This window comes from Sturnus vulgaris, chromosome 13, assembly GCF_052056855.1.
Source record: "Sturnus vulgaris isolate bStuVul1 chromosome 13, bStuVul1.hap1, whole genome shotgun sequence".
Taxonomy (NCBI): Eukaryota; Metazoa; Chordata; class Aves; order Passeriformes; family Sturnidae; genus Sturnus; species Sturnus vulgaris.
The window spans coordinates 17,156,478-17,173,299 of record NC_142255.1 but is presented as its reverse complement, the minus strand read 5'-3'; the positions used below and the strand labels follow the sequence as shown (position 1 = coordinate 17,173,299).

Sequence of the window (16,822 nt, the reverse complement as noted above, 5' to 3'; positions counted from 1 at the left end):
TGCCAGAGCTGTTGCTGTGCTGAAGCTGGTAACTGGACTTTGTTTTTTGCTTCTCTTGGCATGCACCTCCAGACATTCCTGTAATGGTAAATCCTGTACGTAAGGACTTGTTTACTGACATTAATTTTCATGGTACAGTCTGTGGAGTCAAAGAGTCCAAAAACCTGATCTCTTCTCACTTTTTAAAAATAGAGTAAACAAACACATAGTTTACTCAGGTAACATGATTACATGGCAGGCTTTTTGAGTTCATCCTGTAACTTTACGAAAGCTGAGCCCTGCTGTATCAGTAGGGCTTAATTACAGTCGTCACTGGGAGGAACAATCCCTAAATTCCACATGCAGTCTTGACCAAAGCTGCCATAATGGTAGAAAGTGTGAGAGAAATCAGGATTATATTCAGGTTACCTTCATCTGGGGATGTTGTGTTTTTCTAAAGTGGCTTGTCAGTTGCTTGTGGAGTCCTCCTGTTCAATTAGAACTGCAATTAAAGTAGCTCGTAGGGCAGTTTCAGTCAACACATGCCAAAAATACCTCTGCAAAAAGGCATTTGGAGTATGTGCTTTTATCAATACTTACAGGAAATAAAGTTCGTTTTTTAAACAAAGCAAAGAAACCCCCTCAGCCTGTTACTGGGAGACTTTGTGCTTTGCCCAGGGCAAGGGGAGTGTTGCTATGAGTCCTGCAGGCCAAATTTATGTCTTCATTAACAGAGTGTAACTCTGTTGTCTGCAGAGGGTGACCAAGGTGACTCCTGTGCAACCTCATTGCCCTCAGTGGTTTGAATGGATGTAACAAGAGTGTATTTAATGAGATATAACGACTTACTTGCTTTCTGTTGAGTGCTTTGCCTATTCGGAGCAGACAAAAGTAACGTGCAAAAAACCTTTTTTGGCATCTAAAGGACTGTTAAAATAATTTGGATCCCAAATACACATGAGAAGAAATTTGTTTAAATAAAATGAGGTCATAGTTAGACCGTGATAGCAGAACTTTGAAGGCAAGGGTGTAGGTAATGGGTTTTTTTTTCCATATATGCTTTCATCTCCTTTCATGGGAGATTGTGAAAAAGAAAGCAAGTATTGGAAAAGAGCCTTGAAAAGCTTGTTAAGAGCATTACAGTGTGGAAGAACAATTTGGTTTAGAGTATCTTCGAATGTACAGCATATAAAGAAATGATCAAGTTCTAAATCTATAAAAAGAGTGAGAAATTCGGATCTGTTCTAATCTGTTTGTTGTGATAAGCTACAGACTTTGAGGAAGATGACTTTAAATTTGCAGGCCATTCATGTAGAAAGAAAACAACTCCAAAGTGCTCCTGCTCTGAAGAAAAACAAGGGAGGTATAAAAGTGCAGTTGTTCCAAAGGAAGCTTTTTGTCTCCCCTGCTAGATTGCTAGGGCGCTTTGGCAATGAACTCCTGATCAGGAGAGGACTCTTGCAGTACAAAATCACACAAGACATGAAAAAGAATAGAAGGAAGAACTTTTCAGTTACTGAACGTTTCAGGCGGCATTTTCCTACCGGTCGAGATCTGACACCTATGTTATTTTCCAGGGAATATTTTTCTAGTGCAGTATCTAATTTAACCCTGACATTCTCCTTGTGCGTCACAGTAATGTCAAGCTGAAAATGCTCTCTATCATTCAGGGCTCCTTTGTGCCTCTTTATTTTTCTTTGCTCTGGCTCTGTGGAGGAGTGCGTATTAAATCTCTCTTGTCCTTGTTTAGGTTTTACACTGAAAGATCTGAAGTTGGTGGGTAAATGTTGTGTGGGAACACTTGGTACTTTAAGTAGCCTGGCTTCTGTAGTTCTGCCGTTGAGTGGAAGTTGTTTTTTTCCTTCTTTTTCTTGCTCACAAACAAAGGAAGAAGCTTGTGCTTCCTTCAATATAACTTGTGCGGGAACAATGCTGAGGAAGGAGGGAGGGAAAGATATGCTGTGTCTGACTTAGAATAATCCATGGACATTTTTATGGGAGAGCAAGCTACAAAGAAACTGTAACTTACAACTTTTTCTGGGTATTTTTAAGGTTCAGCATAAGGCGTCAGCAGCTCTCCTGCCAGTTTGGTTGCCCTGGTTTCTGTGTAGTGTACATTCCTTTACCTTCGAGTGCCCCAAGGCAGCAGCAATACTAGTTTGCTCTCTTTGGAGCTGCAGCATGTCGTGTTGGGCTTGGCATGCTCTCTTCTCTCCGACTTGCACCTACTTTTATGTTGGTGTGTTAAATGCCAGCTGTGCCTCACTGGGGTTGCAGGTCCACAGAGAAGAATCCCTCAAGATAAAAGGAGAGTACTGAAGTTGTTTGTTTGCATCAGTGCTTTGGCACAGGTAGAGATAGAAAAGATAAAAACTGAGCGTCCAGACATACAAATGAGACTATGGCCTTTTATGTTTTTCTTTTTTTCTGGCAGTTGTGACTGCTGGAAAGGTTTACGGAAGCTGCCTGCATCTTGCACAGCAACTGATGTGAGAACCAGAAAAACTGTTCTGCTGTACCCCTTGCAAGACTTGTGTCTGATGACACACTAGCTCTGCCGGCCCAGTGGTCTGCTGTAAAGAAAACTCGGGTTGTTTTCTGTATTCTTCTTGCTGATGATTAACTTTTGAGGTCTACTGCCTTAGTCACTAGGCCTTTCCAAGCCTGCAGAAACCAAATGTAAATTACACCCTTGAAAGCCTGCCTGGAAGTTCAGGATCCCTTGTCTGCCATAACCTTTGTGTTCTTTTTCAAGCAAGTCCAACTAATGCTTCCTAAGATACTTTTGCTGTTGCTTGGGCCATAAGAAATTAACTGGGCAAACAATTTGGGAACGTCATAGTAAAACTAGCAGTGATCTGTATATAAGACCTATGGTGCCCTGTTGGGTTTTTTCCTCCTTATCTTAATTATTTGTCTTCTTTCCCCCAGTTATGCTGGAGATGCTCAAATACTTTTTGAAACTTTCCCTACACAGAGAAAAGACAAAGAGTCTATTTATTGGGGAGACAGGCTGTTAGGTCTGTGAGGAAAGGATGTTGGCTTCAGCTGCTGCTTCTGTGGGGCAGGATGAGAGCAGAGTCTGGGTCCCCCCCTTGTGAGAGAGCAAATTAGAGCTCCCGTATTTCCCAAAGGGGGTGGAATAGCCATGCTTCCCATCAAAACAATGACAGGGAGGATCTGAAGTGTGTGAGGCAGCTTTAAGATTAGAGTTTAGGCATTAAAAAAAGGATGTGTAAGCTGACATTGTAGAGAGGACATGGATTAGGGCTGTAAGCATTAAGCACTTGGTTCAAAAGAGGTGAATTTGATACGAAACAATAGCTCATGTAGACCTCACTGCACAATACAACAGGAGAAAACTTTGAGCTTCTGAATGTGTGAAACTGAGGACCATGGAAAAGGCATGTGAGGATTTGGAGGCCGATGAAGCAGATGGCAGCTGAGCACAAAATGTTTTTAATGAAAATGTATCCTTATTCATTTTTGAATTGGTTTGACAATGGCCCGAGAAGATACGGTGTATGAGGAGCAGGAGGGAGAGAATGACAGTGAGTGGGAAGAGTGGTCCATATGTGCCTTCTACTAAAATGTTTAAACATATGGAGACAGTAACATGATGTATTCTCACAAATATTCGGAATCTGCTCCTGTTTGTTTACACGGAGCTCAGAAGATAATGCAGTTGAGTGGTGTCATTTGACATGGCTCCATTGACTTGTGCAGTGCTTACAGCGTGCACCAGCTGGGAATCTGCTCCCTGTTGATTCAGCAGAGTAGTGCTGAAAACCATGTGCTGCACTCTTTTTTCTCCCCCCCTTTCTCTCCTTGTCTTTCCCTCTCTGAGGAGTATTCACTGTATTCTTTGTCCTTTAGAAATAGTGAGCATACATGAACTGTGTAGGCAGCAAGAGAAGGAAAGAAGTTGGGAGCCAGAGATGATGAATCAAATTATTCTTATTTTGCTTAAAATTATATTTGCATGCTTTTTTTTTCTGTTTGGTGCTACTTTTTTTTTTTTTTTCCCTAAAACACTGAAATACAGTAGATATATATATGTCAGCAGAGGACAACATGCTTCAAGTTTTAGTCTTTCAGCAAGCAAATGTGGTATAATGTTAAGTGAGGCTTGTCTATGTAACACTAATCCTGCCCTTGTTGGTTTAAAAAGTTTAAGTATCATATAAACCTGACCATATTTTGAAATGGACAGGTTGTTTGTTGGTTGTATTTGGTTGGTATGCGAACTCTCCAGCAAATAAACATCTTCTGAAAGGAATAAACAGACAAAAAGATAATAATTGTAAAAGACACAGTTGGTGTCACTGAGTTAGAAAAATCTGGAGTATGTTAAAAAAAAAATTGTTAGTGTTTTCCTTCTGAATGAAGTTTTTTGCTGACTTTTGCTCCCCTCCTGAGAAGTTTGCTCTCCAGCCAGAGGTTTCCCAGAATTTTTATTATGGCTGTGAGAGCATATTTAATTAGTAAGCTGGAATGGCCGCAGAGCAGTTTAGGCCAATCTGCAGTTAATTACTGTAGCAGTGGTTTACATTCTGAGAAAAGGGCTAAAATTAAACAAATGTATACTTGCCATTTTTCTTTGTTCTATTATAAAATGGCATAACCTGGGAAGAATCTTGCAGTCTGCACTGGCCACCAAAAACTATGTGATAATGTTAAGTACTCATCGTGGCTTCCTAGTTTCTTTTGGCACAAAGATTTGTAGAGGACTGTTTGTTTTGAGAGGTCTTTAAATTTGGGAGTTTCATTTTCCAGTATGAAAAGATGATGCAGTGAGCTCAGTCCACCGCTTTGCTACGTGTTCCCAAAAGAAAAAGGAAAACAACCAACTTCTAAAAATACTTTGAAAAGATTGAGAACTTTTCTCTGCATTTTGGAATAAAGAATGAAAAAAAGTTGGAAGTTTTTGAAACTAAACTTACGTCTTTTCTACTCATATTTACACACACACTTCCATCTTCTGAAGACATTGCATTTTACGCTTGCTTCAGCTTGCTTTATCTTTGTCAGTCCTGAGGTGTGTTTATGGTCACCAGGTGATGTGTAGCCACACTTTAGTTGCCATCCATGCTGTTGGAGAAATTTATTTTTCTTATTGTTGTTTTAGATGATGGGAAGAGGTAAATCCATGTGTTGTGGAATGGGACAGTAAATGAGGCCATGATTTCAGTGGCACTGCAGTTCCTTATAGGTAATGGGGTGATTTAATGTATTTTCCCAGTTACTCTGAGTAATGCAAACTGTTTTACATAGAGACCATTCTCATGGATTTACTTGAGTTGTTTTGTGCCAAGAAACTGTTTTGCTGTCAGAAAAAAGCCGTGTAGAAATGCAGTCGGGAGGTCACCGATAGGAAATAGCCATGGTGTGTTCATTCCTCAGTTCACTTTCTCTGATGCTGTGTGGTAAATGCTGGGGAAGAAAAGAGTGCCAGTTCTTCCTTACAGGAGGATACAAAAGCATCCCCGGATTGCACACTGTGTGCCTGACAACCTTCTAACAGGGGAGTTCTTGAAAAGAAGTCCTGATCTAACCCCACATGATGTGGAAGCTCATGGGAGAAGGGAATGACTCTGCAGCCCAAGGGGCCTGGGGCTGTGGAGCAGAGGGGGAGAGGGAAATGATGGCTTCGATCACATTCAGTGAGGATTTCTAAGATGACGTTTATTTATTTTGAACTTAAAGCACTTCCTTTTATTTTTCTTATTTTGAAACTTCGGTCACATCCTAAATTTACTTTTAGAAGTACTCTCTTAGTGATGCTTCTGAAATTTGATGATGTGGTGCTAGCTAGGGTTGGAAACAGAATGCTTTTGGTTTTACTTGCAACACTTTGCTGTTCTTAACAATTTGTTTTCATCCTGGAGCAGACTGAGAGTGATGCCCTGTTTAGAGAATTTTTTGGTTTACTTCCCTGTGCTGCAGTGCCACGTTAAATCTATGCAATTAAATACAAATCTAAACTTGAATCAAGTCTTTCATTAACGTGCTTAACATGGATTTCCAGGCCCCATTGATATATATTAGACAAATGTTTGTTAATAGAATAGACAATTGTATTGGATAGTTAATTAGATGTAATGTAAGGCTTTAATTTTATGATGAATTTGCAAAACAACTGGGAGCTGGGAATAGCTAGCAGAGTTATAGGGAAAATGTCAGGCAAATGTCAAGTGTAAAACTAAAAGAAAGCCGTGTTTTTGCTGTGTTCTTGCAGATGTCATAGGGACAAGGCAAACTCAGCCTGGCTTAGCATTTTATGCAGTTCTCTGTGGCTCTTATCCATGCAATGAGTCCAGCTTGGAGTGGGTTGTGAGTTTTCCTAGGGATTTCAGTTTTGGCAGGTAATGCTTGTATGGATGTCAGACAAGGGGTGAACTTGAGCTGCAGTCTTCTTATCTTGGTGGGGGGCCCTAAAGTGATCTGTCCTCCACCTGTCCAGTTGTCCCATTTTCATGGAATGTGTAGAAATACATCTTTTGTGATGACTGATCTGCAATTAAATTTGAAATGGGCTGAAGGAAAGGGAAACTTGGGCTCAGTCCTGGATAGGAGTCATGTTCTCTAAAAATTCTGAATGGGAGGAACAATTTTCCTGTTTTTCCTTCACCAAACATATGTGAATGTAGGAATTAATTGTCCTTAAGCATTTTCATAAATCATTTTCATGTGGCAAACAAGTTTTTCAGTGTTTAACAGTCCTGAAGCAGCCTTTGTTTAGCCTTCTTTCCCACTAATAGTGGGATTTCCTTCTCAAGTCCGTCTATGACTCTGAGAATTAACTTCTAATAAAAAGATGCTTGGATAATAATACGTTAATACAGATTGTTGAATTGCCTTTTTCTTCTGAGGTGAACTCAGCCTGGTTCAGTTGTCGACTGTCTCTTCCTCCCCCTCCTTTTGAGCGTCGGGAATGGAATGTGCATGTGCTATCAGCCGAGCGCTAAAAATGATTTAGCAACGAGTTTGCCCACCATAAAATGGGGAGAGTCTGAGGTGCCCCAGAGCCTGGCTTTTTAAAGCTGGAAACCATGTGCCATTCTCTCCATTTTTTTTTTTGTTTACTGTTTCTTGCTGGGCGAAGGGAGCGTGTAGTTACCTGCCCAAAGCACAGTTCTATATGCCCGGGCTAATTATTAAATGTATTTGTGTAGCCTTGACAGTGTAGGCGAGAGTGAATTCAGCACATGACTCTTGGGAAAGGCTGGTGTTTTCTTTGGAATTTGGTCACTGAGAGGGATTTGAGGGGCAACTCAACAGTTCTCAGTTGTTGCTAGTTAAAGTTCAGCTTGTGCTCTTAGGTGGATGAAACTTCTACTTTATGTACCAAGCGTGACCCTCCTGATGTGTTCCTTCCTGGTTGCAGCATATTGGGTTTATAGGCACTTCACAGTTCCCTCCTTAATAAACACTGCTCCAGGCTCATCTCTCCCCAGCACTCTCATCTTCCTCCATTGATGGCTTCTCTAACTTTTCAATCAGTTATTGGGTCAATGTGCCTTAATTTGGGTTTTGTTTTATTTTTCCAGTTGATGTGTGAGGGCTATAGATGGATGATTAAAGGATGTAGTTTTGGGAAATGATGCCATTTAGGAAGCATGTTTGAAGTGTTGGGCGCGCAGAGCAAGTCTTTTATATCAACGCAGCCCTTGGGAGGAGGAGATGGTTTTCTATGTATAGAAACTTCCCGTATAGGATAGCAAGAGAAGGTTGCAGGGGGGTTGCCTGTCTCTTTAAGTGGGTTTATAATTGGCTAGGAATTTTTGTCAGCTTAGTCACTGCAGCATTCAGCGGATGAGGGAAAAAAACCACAGGCCCCAACCGTTACGGCCGTGGATAGGCTCTGTCATCCCAAAGGAATGCATGTGAACAAAACACTTTGTGCGGTGCAACCGTTGGCCTAAACAGTATTGCATTCTTAAAGCAGGCTCTGAGTCACATGGAGCAGATGGATTGTTTCACTAAAATGGAAGTTATGTATCACTGAGCGCTCCCATCCAGCTTTCAAGTGTGGTTCCAATAGGTCAGGGTGATGAAGGAGTGTAAAGGGAAAAAAAAAATAAAATTCAGCTCCTTCTTGTGTGGTTGAAATAGTTTCTGTGGTGTTGAAAAGGTAAGAAAGTGTTTCACTTTGTTAATTATTGGGCTGGCACAAGGGCCTCAAAGGTTGCTCCCTGGATTTCAGAACACCGTGGTCTTAATTCTGAGGCACTTTTTTTCCTTGCTACCCAAACTAATCCAAAGAAACCCCTGTTTTGAGGGGGACAAGGAGAGGAGAAAAACCCTGCACTAAGCCCCAAACCTATTGGCTCTTCTCTCAATGCAACCAGCGGCTGCTCTTCTCTTCCCCACCCTGCCAGCCTTTTGCCCCAAAATCTTTCTTGAAGCCATTCTCTCTAGAGCCCAGAGTGTATTGATGAGTGAGGGAGTAGCTCTGTCTCTGAGGATGCCCTATCCCTTTATTTGGTTTTTTCTCTTCCCTGTGAGGGATTTGAAAGGATCTGATAGGAGTGTTTCCAGTCTCTTCAAAGCGTGCAGGGGAGGAGCTGTGACTTCTGGCTAAACAGATTCAGAGTTGTCAAGTGGGGTGTTTTTTTCTATTTTTTTCCCTTCCTGTTTTGTGGGGAATCCTCTTTAAAGAGTGCTCGAGGATTTAGCGGCAAACCCAGCCTCCAGTTGGTCGATATTGACAACTGCTGTCATTTGGCAGGCTGGCACTGGTAGGAGTGCAGCAAGTTTGGAGGTCTTAATCCAGTTATCATGAAGGCAGGTGTTTCGGAATTAGTGCTCCCTGTGTTGTATTAATTGAATCTTAAATCATTACAGCACAAAGGGGAAACATTGACTAAATTCTCTTCCATCTCTGGAGCTTTCCTCATGAAAGCAGCACATGAATAGGAACTCTTTTTCTTAGAGAAGCTGGTTTACTTTGAGTGCCTGTGAAGGCTGTTTGGCAGAATCAGAATTGGCTGGTCCACGTGAAGTGCTACATGCAGACCCGAAATTGCAGTGAGTCACTGTCTGCTCTGTCTTTTGTGATCTGAGAGTCTGGGATAAAGTACTGCAGTGGGTGTTACAGATAAAACCACTATGCAAATCCCTAATTCAGAGATGAAGCCTTCTTCCTCTTCTGCTCACTGCAGTTGTTTGTCTGTGTGCATCCATTTCACTTCTGTAGAAAAGAAATTAAAATAATCAGTAATACCTTGCACAGGAGATGAAGAGAGTGGTGGCAGGGAAAACAAATACCACTTCCAGCAAACCAGCTGCAGAGAGGTTTTAAATTCAAGGGCTGCTTTAGGATCAAGGTAGTTTACAGGAGAATATAAGTAATTGGAATTCATCTTACAGATGAAGAAAATCATGGTCTTCCTAGGCAAAAATTTTATTATTTTCTACCCTTAGGATGCTTCTTTGAATGATTAGAGTTATCTACACCTGTCAGAGGATCTCTTTAGGGGAAAAGGTGTGAGGGAGTGAGAGGGCATTTTTGGAGTGGAGAATGCAGTGGAAATCTTTCAGCATGTACCTGATGACAATGGGAGGCCCCTGAAATCTGTGGTGATCACAGGTCCCAGCTCCAGCTTCTTGCCTGTTCTAAAAGGAGCATTTTGCTCTGTGATCCAGCTTTGCTGTTTTAATCATGGCACCGTTTTAATGGTACTCAGATCAGTGTGCTCTATCTGTCCTGTGCCGTTCATGCTCTGGATTCTGGATACAGTGTCCAAATGCTTTCCAGTAGATAAATTCAACATCATGCCTGTAGTACCTGAAAATCTCAAGCTGTGAAGCTTTCTTGGTTTTCTTGTCTACTTATTAAATATTTATTGAAATGGTAGCTGGCCTGGGATGAGGGAGGAGGAGGAAATGTTGTTCAACAACACAGGGCTCACCCGTCCCCATAAATGGTGCAAAGCTCTGTTTACATTAAGTGTGCTGTAATGGGGTTACTTCAAGGAAATTGCATAGCAAGAAGCAAAAACATTTGCTTTTCTGTGTGTGCTGAGTGGGCTGCATGATCTGACCTGTATATGAGGGTGCTGTCTGGACAAAGAATGTCATGAGCAAGTGGACAGCTATTTTGCAATGTTATCCTACTCATTCTTCTAGTATCCAGGAGACACCGGAATTGGTGCAAATAACTGTGTCATGCCTGGTTAAACACAATGTCCTGAAGAAGGAGTTAAAAAAAACCCCTAAAAGGATGACATCCCCACCCTGAATCTTACAGCAAAGGGAAAGGAGTTTCCTCCCAGCTTGTGTTCCACAACAGCAGCAAGTGTGGCAGTCACTTGCCTGGGTTCTCACAAGCTGTCTTTCTTCTCTAACCTTTGCTTTTCTGTTCTCCTTCCCAATATGTGTTTGGGAAAATGGGAGCCTTCCCTTTGCCTGCCTGTCCCTCTGCAGCAGTAGCAGCACAGAAATGATGTGCCTGTCCAGTTCATTCTGCTGCTGCTTGGTAAACTAATGAGCAGAGGCACTGCAGCTGCCAGGAGGAATTCCTTTCCAGCAGTTTTGCGAGAAAAGTCAGCAGGATTAGGGCCTGGTTCAAACTTGATTGTTCAGCATATCTGCTATGCAAACCATTTGAGTGAGGGAGAGAGCAACCAGAGTGGCAACCAACTTTGCTCGAGGCAGAAACGAACTGTGGGAACAAGGAGGAGACTGTCTTGTTCTTTATAAACCATAGTCTGCTTAGAGCATTTTGGTGTGCTTGAATACAGACATATATATGTATATATATATGTATTTTTTTTCTTCTCTGCAGCAACAGCCTGAGTTAGTGTCTGCTCTGGCTTAGAGGAAACAATTATTTCAAAAGCCTTTCTTAATAGCTTTCTTAATCACCTTTTGAGCTTCTCCCATGTTTTGTTGCTTGGATGTGCCTGCTCGTGCCAGATCGTGCACTGGATCTCACAGTTCTGGAGCACCTACTTAGTTATCTATCTAGGCAGGGAGTATTGGGGCACCTCCCAAGTATTTAAAAATAGAAATAAACATCTCATGCTTGCTCTTCCTTCCTTGATTAAATTTATAGGGTTTATGCTGGGCTTGTTTTGCTTTGTGTGGGTGAGTGGGTGTGTCTTGTGGATGAAAAATTAATTGTGAGAGAGCTGGAATATGTTTGGGAATATGTTTGTACTTTCGTTTGGAAGCCATAAGGTCTTTGGTCTTTTTGCTTTCTGGAGCCAGTTTACATGAAGGTTCAGCTTTCTATGCTTTTAAGTTTATTTTGGTGAGGTTTTTTGGTTCTCAGTGACCATCTAGTGTAATGCTGCTGCTGTGGGAGGCTGCACTCCCAGCAGTGAGAGGTGCTCTCTTGGGTAGCTTGAGCCATTTCCATGGAGCATTTGAAGTGTCTTTGAACTGTATTAGCTGGAGTGGCAGGTACAAAAGGCTGATTTTGTCATTGTACTGTTGGAAAGACAGTCTGGAAGTGGGAGCTTTTTAGGATATGATAGCTGAAGTGTAGTAACTGCAATACCAACAGAGGAAGAGTCTAGAAATGTGATTATAGTAATGTGTTCTTGAGAATTAGGTGAAGGAGGTATTCTTCAACTCTTTTAATTTTCTTGTTAAGTGCTTTGTTGCACTAGTAATTTTTTTTCCATTCTTGTGAAGCAGGTGTGGTTTAACCTACCCACATGCTGGAGTAATAAACACTTAGTGTTGTGTGTAATACATGGAAAATAAGATTAGCAGAAATAATAAAAACACGGTGTTTGTGCTGCTGCAGATGTGAGAGCTAATGGGACAGCCAGGGGCAAGTGATGAACCAGTTAAACAGGGACCAGGAACTCTGGTTTAACAAGCCCTTCTCTTCTGAGCACAAACACAGATACAAGTTACTCTGATTACAAACTTGTTTGTTTGACTTTCCCTCTGCTCTCCCTGAGCCAAGCTACCTTAATTATACCAGGGAATTTCTTCTCAAAACAACTTCCAGATAAATCATTATCTGTACTTGAATGACTCTTACATTGTAGCAGTCTTGTCTCCAGGTGAGGAAAGTATTCCTGAGGGTCTGTTCTAAGTGCATTTCCTTTGGAAGGCTTCTACTGATGTGCTTTACTCTGTTTCCTCACTACCTATTGTGTAGGACTAGGCAAGAAAATAGTAATTGTAGAGAAAAATATTCTGGGCCAGATGGTTTGCTATGTAGCATGGAGTACGGAGGGCTGCTTGATTTCTTACATCTTTTATTTCTGCTACTCTGGGCTGTGCCTCGGGTGGAGGAACTCTTTGCTAGCTTGAGACAGTGGTACAGGTATCAGCAGCTTCAGGTAGAGCCTAGACAGGGGTGTGTTTTAGAGGCCTGTCCTCATCAAGTGAACTTCAATTAAGCAATCATCTCATGTTCTTCCTCTCTGGACATTCTGCCAAAATGGGTTTGCAAACCAGGGCTTCCAAATTAATGCTGGATATTTCTCTGTGAATGCATCACTCTCCATCCTAAGGCAGTATGGATAAAATAAAGTCTCCTCCAATTTATGGGAAACACTTTTGTATATATCAACTTCCTGTCACTGACAGAACTGCTGCAGTCTTGCCACTGATTTCTTATCTTGTTCCCTACTCCTTATGTCATCAGTGTGTTTTTTTTTCTATGACGCAGTGGCATCGTGCTCTAACATAATATTTGGCTTCTCATTTTAACGATAGACATGTGTTATCAACATTTTCTGTGAATGAAAAAAGAAGAAGGTGAAATTTGGTGTTATCAGTGAGATACCCTGATTAACAGACTTCATTTCTCTTTAGAAGTGTTCTGGTCCACAGCACTCTGGTGGGTGGTCTGGCAAATCAAATGTAAGGTGCCTGAAACCAGTAGTCCTATTTGAAAATCTAGGCCAGAGGATTTTGCCAAGTGTAAACATTGTCTCATGGTGTGAAAAACAACCAAACAATTTCGGTTCATTAATATAATTTACTTGAAGACAGACAATGCACTTGACATGGCTGTTTATACCCAGGCTTTTATGCCATTCATATATCTGATGGGTTTTTAAATTGGTTGGTTTAGAGCAGGCCAACCAGAAGTGGCTTTTATAATCCATAGTAGTAATTTCTAGATTCTGCAATTACACTGGATTTATTTATTTAAGCAGGCACCTTATAATTAATCTTCTAGTTGGCTTTGACAGCAGTTTCACTGGGTCTTTCCATTGCTTTTTTTCCTTTTTTTAAGTCTGGAAGTCAGAGAGCTTTTGATTATTGCAGCTATTTCTGTAGGTAGCTAGAAAAAAAAATTGTGGAATTGGGTTCCATTCTACTCCTGTTGGAGCCACTGTTGGGCACTCGTGGTGATTTCACTGTGCTTCATGGCAGAAGCTCCAAACCCAACATCTGCATCTCCATGAGCTGCCCTGGAAGCAGAGAGATGAGAAAGGTGCTGCAGGTGTGTCCCAGCACGGGACAATGTCCTTTCCTTCCACCTCCCACAGCAGCCTGGCTGGGGACACAGCAGCCCCTGGGCTGTGTCCATTCACAAAGAGGAGGTGGAGATGCCAGGCTGGTGCTGTGTCTCTGCCTGTGTGTGGATCCCCTTGGATTTTGTGGGTTCCAGAGCAATTCCACCCTGTGTGGGTCACGTGGCTCCAATTGGGCTGCTGGAATCTCCACAGTCCTGTGTGTTCCCCAGGGTTTGTTGTTGTCAGACCTCATTTTACCCCCCACACCCTTCGTCCTCTTTTGTTAATCCATCAGTTTTGGGAATGTCTGAATAGTGTTTATTACTTTTATTGTTTGGGTGGGAAAATGGCCATGGAGCTTTGATTGTTTTATGGTAGGAGAAAGGGCCTTGTGGAACCCCAGGCACTTTGTTAGGTTTTTTTTTTTTATTTAACCCCAACAAGGAGTGCAGAAAAGTAACCAGTAATTTAATTGTAAGTGAAGAAGTTCTTGCTGGTTATAGCCTAGGGATATGTTTTATTTGAATCCAAAAATCAACCAGAAAATAAATTTAATTACTTTCTAATATGTCTTGTTAAAACATGGATCAGTCTGTGCTGCAGATGAGCTTTGGAGGTTCTGGTGAGAGAGAATGCAGACTCCAGTTTTGCTGGTAGATTAAATGCTGGATGTCAGCATTTCTCTGATAACAATGTTGTTGAGTACTGCTCTGGCACACCAGATTCCCCTGCATGCCTGCAGCTTGCTGTGGAAGTTAACTCAGGACTTCAGCTTTTGTCATGCTCCATTTGGAAAGTTTGGATTTCAGAAGGGGGAAAATAATGCTGCCTGCTTTTACCATCTGAAACAAAAGTGTAGAAAGCTGGAGAGGCTGATTTTGAAGCTTGTGAGAAAAGTCTTACATATCTTTCTTCAAAGAATAACTTAGTTTTATCTTGTTGTATCTTTCAAAAGCTCAATCATTAGATCATTGGTATCATTAAAATATCAACAGACAAATGATGAATGTCTTGTCTTGCCTTGCTGTATTTTTTTATTGGGTTATTTAATTTGGGTTTGTTTTTTTTCTAAGATATTTTTCTGCAAGACAAAGCCATTTCTCCCAGCACGTTTGACATGTATTAAATATATTAGTTTTAGGAAGATGCTGAGCAGTGCTTCTTATGCTCTGTATTCTCCTTTTCCTGTGGGCAAAGAGAAAAAACATTTAATTATTTACTGCTTTCCAAACAGTTTAAAAATAAATGTTTGTAGACACTTTGTGTCTTTGTCAATTTACATGCTAAACGCTGTTGATAATGATGGGAAACACGTCAATTGATACAGAAATTTGTGTGGTTCTGGGTTTAAAATTGTCCTGACTAACCCTAGTAAGAGAAGTAAGGTAATCTATTACTATTGCTCTCTTAGTAAAATACACTGCAAAATCCTTAAACTGATTTTTTGTTCTCTTTTCCAATAGTTTTACATCTTTACAATCTCTCACATGTCTGAATGTTGAGGACTTTACCTGATGCTTTGTGCCTGTGTCTCCCTGTCTTATGTCTCTGTGTGGGCAGCTCTTTAAAATGGGTTTTGCATTTTAAGGTGTGAAATTGGGCTTGGTTTATGGGACAGTCACTTAAGTTGCAGTGTCCCATCTGCCCCATAAGGAGGATCATCTCATTTAACATGAGTATTGTGGTGCACCAGTGTTTGTGAGTGGCTGCAGGTACCTTTTATCTGCAAAATAAGAATTAATGAACATTTTGGTTGGAAATCTTGTTGTTAAAGGCATTTTTTGTTACTTTGTAACCTTCTTTTCTTGTATTTCCCTGGACCACTGATGTATAGGGCTATATATTACATATTTCAGCATGCTGCTTCTGGAAAAGGAATCTGTTTGGGTGGGTATGCTGGAGTTGTTTTGGAAGCACATGTAAAGCACATTAAGCAAAACAGATCTAAATTCATCACTTGAGTATAAATATCCAACAGGACAGCTTACAGATTTATCTTCCAGCTTGCTGCCTAGGGAGTTGAGGTGTTGTAGAGGAAGGAAACACACACAAGAAGGATTACCCACTTCTCTGTTAATCTTGAACACCTCTTTTATGTCTGTACTCATATATATAAGGCAAGAACAAAATGCATTATATTTTTCCTTAAGTAAGGGAACAAACAGTCTGTCTAGATAATATTCTGCTTATCTTGGTTGTTATCATATTGATTGATATTTTTCTGTCACTACTGATGGAGAAGTAGCTAATGAGAATTAACTATATGAGCTCTGAAAGGCCTGATTTTTAAAAGTGTTTTAAAATGCATCTCAGTGAGAGATTCCAGTGTTACCTGTTAGCAGCTTGAATGAAACACTCAAACTGTAGCTCTTCTAAAGCATTGAAAATAAATGAAATACTTAATTTTATAATTTGTTCATGATTCAGTTCTATTAGCAACTTAGCTGTTTTACTTAATTGTATCTGCATTAAGAACAAGACAAATTTCAGACCCTTTTTCTCATCTCCAAGCACAGTTTAGTTAGGCATAAAACGAGTATAAGCACTGTGAATCTAGAATTGTGCAGTCAAGGTGAATGGGAAGGTGAAATCCATTATCTGCTGAAATGCTGGTGCAGGTATGTCTTTGGGAACATGAACTGCTGTGCTGATACTTGCTGAGAAGCCTGCAGAGTGTGTGCATCCTGCACTGCTGGTTCCTCCTCGTGAGGGAGAATAGTCATTTCAAAAATAACATCTGCCATGACAGCCTGAAAACCCATGTAAATGAACCCTCTTTTTTGAATTCGTAGTTGAAATGTCTCATGGGGTTTTTTTTTTGACTTCTGTTTACAGTGACAGTGTAAAAACTGTTCATCTCCTTTTAGCATCTTTCTGCAGCTAAGTTCAGTTACGAAGGAATAATGTAAATTTGGCCCAGGAAAATAGGTCAGTTCTGTACTTAAGTGTGTGTGGAAGTGGTAGTTAGTGGGCAGCCTGCAGAAAGGGAGAGTGACTTTGTTTTGTTGGTTGGTAAACATGTCAGCCATGGCACAGCCCTGCCCGGCTGGCTGATCTGGCTGCTCTTGAGGCCACTGCACACAGCACAAAAAAAGCATCACTGCACATGAAATGACAACTCTGGTCAGGTTAGTTGGTTCAGGTATCACTTAGCAATATATTGTGTATAAGGTTTTGGCTGTGTGTTTATTTTAATTTTCAAGGAGCAAACTGATGGTGATGTGTCTCAGTAAATCCTGGTATCTAGGTGTGTTCATTTGAGCCTTCTAGGAGCATGACTGTTCTTTGGGACAAAACAAATTGGAAAGGTTTTCTTGTAATAAAAGAAACCTTTAGCAAGGAGAAATTTTACGAAGAGGAGATTTTGTTTGTTTCAAATGGAACAAATTTCCTTCAGGAATAACTGGTTT

General features: G+C 40.9%; 1 protein-coding gene across 2 annotated transcripts in view; it reads left to right on the top strand.

Moving 5' to 3' along the window:
* Positions 1-16,822, top strand: part of IGF1R (insulin like growth factor 1 receptor) — a 171,871-nt gene that overhangs the window by 30,513 nt on the left and 124,536 nt on the right. The gene's annotated exons all lie outside the window — the stretch shown is intronic.